Raw genomic sequence first — 6188 nt, forward strand, 5'->3', positions numbered from 1 at the left:
TACATTGTAATTTCAGTTTTGATAATGCATAAAATCAATTATGTTGTTAATTTGTGATCATTATAATTTCTAGACAACATCAAACGCATTGAGGTATCCTATGGAGAGGGTGCATACTGTCTAAATTGGATTACAGAGAATTAACAGACTCAGACACTAATGGAGATTAGGTATTGAGATAATCACTGCCTAACTGATGTTTGTTTGTTTGATGGGCTACTGTGGGAAGATGTCATTTGGGAATGTTTTTTTTTATAGATCAAAAGACTTTATAAAAAAAAACCTGTGAAATAGAAGTAAAACAATTAAAACAATACAAAATATATATTGTGTTGTCAGGATTGTATTGGTCCAAGGAGTTGTCTGACTCTCCACTGTGTTTGTGAGTAGATTTGAGAAGAGTGTTTGTGAGTAGATTTGAATTCATATTTCATCTATGCTGTCATGGTTAATGCTAGAGTTTACAAGCTAGAATGTATTTGCATTGTGAGCTGCTGCCACAATAATAAGCAGAGTTGTGTACACAGTGCTTTGCACAGATCAAGATGCTGTTCTTGGGTGTTGGGTCAATGGATACATTTCGGTTTATCACTAATCTAATCATAGTATACAGACATCACTTATCCACTGTATACAGATACAGTTATCAGTATGACATGATCAGACTGCTATCTTTATTGAATTTGTTGAATTCTGTGTAAAAACCCTCACAGAACACAACAGCAACACACAACACACACACACACACACACACACACACACACACACACACACACACACACACATACACAGATCAAATGGAGTTTTTAATAATAACTATACTGGGATTTGTGTTTCACTGACCAGACTGAGAGGGATCACCCCAAATTAATGATCATCAGAGTAATCTCTTATATCTCAAGTCTCAAATGGAGCTGTGTCCACATTGCACATCTGATCTGTATATCTTTAGTCCATCTAACTAGATGGATTAAGGTTGTGCCGCTCTTTCCCATTTACTTTGAATCAAGGCCAGATGTTTCTTAATATGGAGGGACCTACACGAGAGATTGAGTGGAACAGACTCACTCAGCTTATCTTCATTAACTGTTGACAACTTCTCATTAGAATTTGACAAACTTTGAGGTTGACTAACCCTTTAAATCAGAGATGGGAGGCTGATGAAGTCGACTGGAGTGCTGTAGCTATTACATGACAGTCATGACCCTGGTTGGTTCTTTCACTCTAACCACATCCAGGAGGATTAGACATTCAAATTAGTGGGTTCTGGGGGGCGGTCTGGTCTGAGAGCCAGAGAGAGTCATAGAGTCTCCGGCTCAGCCATAGAGCCTCAGTAGGTTGGTTTGTGGACAGGCCAATAAAAATAAATTCATAGAAAACAAAAGGTAATGACAATTGAGACATATTGAGTGTACCACTTTGAGGATTGTACAATGAATTGATACTGACTCCTCCCTGAATTCCATGCTTCTCCCAATGCTCAACATAAAACACATATAATATTGATTTTAGCACAACATCGGTCCTATTTGTTTCATATCCATGGTCTCTGACGCACTATAACCACAATTGCAATTCCTAAATTAAAGCATTTGGAGATATGGCCATAATTCACCTCCCTGCTTTACATGGCATTTCCATTTCAGATGGGGCCTGCATGCAAACCTGTGGCATCAGTTTTCCAATCCACTCATAGAGAGAGATTTTCCTAAGCAACCACACTAAGTAAGAGTGCATAAAGAAGGTCAGCAGGCTTCAATACAGGGGGCTTACAAACAAACACAAGATAATATGCTCTTTCTCTGTTGTCTCATTTGCACTTATCTAAGCAGAGATGTTGAGATATAAAATACAGACTTTGCCTTTTGCTAGATGTATTCAATTTGAAAATAGCAGATGGTCATTTTCAAAGGGTGCAAAAAGAGAGTTTTACAGGCACCATATTCACAACCCTGTCACTACTAAACACCAAGCGTTGCTATGTCTTCCTTCAGAATTAAGTGATAGCATCCTCAGTATGTGTGAAGTGAATAGAGACTTTAAATGAGTGCCTTGTTAGCACTGTGATGCTCATTAAGCACCTTAGAGAACAGGGCTGCTGTGTGGGACTGATGAGTTTGTGTGTGTGTGTGTGTGTGTGTGTGTGTGTGTGTGTGTCTGTGTGTGTGTGTGTGTGTGTGTGTGTGTGTGTGTGTGCGTGCGTGCGTGCGTGTGCGTGCGTGTGTGTGTGTGTGTGTGTGTGCGTCATTCATAAGGCCCCCATGAGGAAGAGAGCCACGCACTCAGCTCCTAAGCTTATTTAATTTGTTTCAGAGATCCTTAGGGTTATGGACAGACCGATACAGAGGGGACAGCAAGCCTTGCATGGACCATACACAGGGGACATCAAGCCAAAACAGCAGCATCTCTTACCTGTGTCAGATTAAGCTGCTAGCATCACATGTTGTTTTGTTTACGCTTATCAACATCTCCTCCTCCTCCTTGACATGGTGCAGCTACCTATTCTCCCTCTCACTGTCTCTCCTCTCCTCTCCTCTGCAACACTCCCTTTGGTCTCTATCACTTACTCTCTAATGCAGGTTTTTGTTCCAGCCCAGCATTAAACAAGTGTCAGTGATGGGCTGGAGCATAATCCTGCACACATCGCGGACCTCCATGACCAGGCCTACTATACAGTAATACAACAACATCAAGTCATTTGGTTCACACTTCCCGTAGGGTATCGTTAGTGTAGAAGGTTTTACTTGCATGATCGTGGTATGGTGAGTGAGGAGACACTGACACCCTGTGGTAGGTGTTATTTTTTTTCTGACATGCACAACACAGCATACTTGTGGCCAGTGGCCTAGTACAGGATAATTCTGGCAAGTGAAGTTGGGTCTCAAGGGGTTGGATGGTCCTGTCTTGGATCTTGTGTCTCCAGTCTAGACTCAACATCTGCTATAATCAAACACTGGTTGTCATCTCTGTCATAGATAGCAGTCCTTATGTGGCTACTGATAATACAACTCCACTTGATGGCAGTAGAGCAAAACAATTGCGATGGAGGACTGAGGCTGGAAGTATGGGGCTAGCCAGAGCCCTGCCAGTTACATGGACACGTAACTTTTTGCATAACACATTGTCGTAAAATTTTGCATGAAAACACAGTACCTGTGAAAATTCCTTCATCTAATTTCAGGTTTTCAAACTAGATTACCAGTTGATGAAGCAGAGAGTGGTCGACATATATATATGCTGCTATATGGTAGCTGTTATGTAGAAGCCTCTTGTTATGTGTGGCCCCTATGCATTCAAACAGCTGCTCTAGATCTTATAGAGTGACCTCATTTCCCAGGCACCTTGGGGCCTTTCTCTATATGATGAAGAGGAGAGCCCTTCATTGTTCACTGGTCTTTCATTCCTTATGTACAGATTAGTGAACAACCATCTTTCATGGGCTGAGTGTCATGGTGGCCTTCCTATTAGAGAGAGTGTGTGCGTGCGTGCGTGCAGCTATTATTATTCTTGGAAGATTATCATATTATTGTTCATGCTCCTTCCAGGCACTATGCCATTAACATTGCATGTGTCCTTTTTTTTCACCTCTGAGTAGACATTCATTTCTCCATGAATGTGCACACAACACTTTTTCTGAATGATGGGGGGAGTATGTAAGTCCATTGAGAAATATTAGCAGATGGAGCTAGAGGGCTAGCGCTATAGGAATAGGATTGGAGCTAGGCTTAGGGTTGGAGTTAGGGTTGGAGCTACTGTAGGGTTAGGGTTGGGGTTAGGGTTAAGGCTGGAGCTAGGCCTTAGATTGGAGTTAGGGTTAGGGTTAGGGTTGGAGCTACTGTAGGGTTAGGGTTAAGGCTGGAGTTAGGCTTAGGATATAAGCCTAAACATAAAAAACAAAACAAATAATGCATGTAATTAAAATGTACATTCTCAACTTCATATTTTTACTGTGGACCTAGTGCTACATTAATCACTAGAACAGTAAATTCTGACTGCATACAGATGCACCTGAGGCACCTTTAAAGTAGGCTGCCTTACCCTTCTCAAAAAATATTATGACTAACAGAGGCTATCATATACCACTATACTGCTGTAATTGTATTTAAACTACTTCCTTATAACTTTATACTTCCAATGACTTGTAATGATCTCATCACTCTGTCTAAAATACCAATCACTTATGCTAATCAGGTTTCAATTACATTGCCCCCTTCAAACATCTCTTCTCATATTACACTTCACTTTATTATTCAGCAGTCATTTACCTCCAGTGCAAGGGCCTTGTTGTTCACTCTACATTACATATGACGTGTGAATTTGGTGCTTAATAATAACAATTGATAGCAAACAAACATAATGGAATACAGATGTTTCATATCAAACAGAAAGCAGCAGATATGTGACCATACAGTAGTCAGAGAGACCAGCATGGACACTCCAAACTGTAACAGTATGTAATGGCACCTAGTGCAACAATTCTACACTCTACAATTCTACATAATGGTTGTCCTCCTGGTACAAAGACCAATTTATCCAAATCATACATACAATACATTCTGATGGAATTACTAAACAAGTCCATATGCCTAAATAGTCTAACGTTACCATGATTCAGGTTAAGAAAAAGGTGAGAATAACATTCTAATCCCAAATCATGTTTAAGTGCCTGGCATAGGCCTCTTAGACCACAAGTCCCCTCTTGTAGGCTACACGTAATTGATTCAGTGGATAGGCCGTTATTCTCTCTGGTAATTCCATCAGTGTAAGGTCATCCTCATACTGGGGCAGTGTATGTCACGAGTGGTGAAGGTCAAGACGACAGAGTCTTAAAGGTTAACGTCCTGCAGCTACAGAATAACTATGGAGATGAGGGTCTCTTTCTCTCACTGTGCTCATTGGGAAAAGAAAACGATGTTTTCTGATGTCCTCTCTTTGTATATTTCATGTTGTTGGTAAATGTTCATTTGATCCTCTTCATATTATCCATGTGGTGATAAAAGTGATTCATCACTAGACTACACCGAATATATTAGTTGGGTTCACATAAATGCCATAACAAGCTATATAACAACGATGACGTTTGTAGCCCATGAAGTTTGTCGTAGAGTGGTATTTAGTAAACCGGTGAGATTTTACCCTGTATATGGCACCAGGGACACAATGGAATTCCATGTTTGACTTGACTGCTAGTGAATACAAATTACACAACACACATACTCGGATTCTCAAGCACCAGTCGGGTCTCTGTTTGTCGGTGCCATTGATTAAGTCTTGGCCAACACAGCGAAAGCCTGCATGCTATTTACCGACGCGAGTCCCGAGCGCTCTCCATGGTTCTGAAACAAATAAAAAGTGTAATTCACGCGCCCTTAAGAATGCGTTCGACAATTAATTCTGAAGTCTTAAAGGGCATTTATGTTGTTAAGAAATATGTTCCACCTTTAATAAATCTGTATAAATAAATGCCGTTTCTCTCTCTCTCTCTCTCTCTCTCTCTCTCTCTCCCTCCCTCCCTCCCTCCCTCTCTCTCTCTCTCTCTCTCTCTCTCTCTCTCTCTCTCTCTCTCTCTCTCTCTCTCACTCACTCACTCACTCACACACGAAACGGCAAGTTACCACAAAGACTTTCAGCCTAAAGGAGAGCCCTACATCCACATCACAGTTCTGATACTCCTCGAACGACACTTTTCGAATCTCTGAGAGTAGGATGGACGGAACCAGTTGTACCCACCCTATTCTTAGCCCTCCGGGTCGAAGGTAAGTGCACAACAAAGTACTCGTTTAACTTTTAGATATTAAAATACAGTAATCCAAAAATATTGGTATGACACCAACGGGAATGAAGGTGTGTGTCATACACGTGACTGAACGCCTGCATGCAATGTTGTTTTATTTGGCATCTGTGTGTCGTGTTCTGTAGGTTATAGCCACAGTTCTTAGATTATCGGACACTATGGCTATCTCTCCTTCTCTTTGAGAAGAATCCACCTTCTATTGCGGTTAGAACAAATGTGTTTCTGTAGGCCCTACTACTAGAAATGTAAACTTTGGCGTTTACAGAATTTGTAAAACCTCATGCACAAATCACGACAGTTCATTCAATGCCTGTAGTCTGGTTTTTACTGATGGTTCACTGATGTTCAATGCAGGGCGTCACTGTATGCTCCCATTGTATATGTATCATTGTGG

Source organism: Argentina silus (assembly GCF_951799395.1).
Source record: "Argentina silus genome assembly, chromosome: 3".
Classification (NCBI taxonomy): domain Eukaryota; kingdom Metazoa; phylum Chordata; class Actinopteri; order Argentiniformes; family Argentinidae; genus Argentina; species Argentina silus.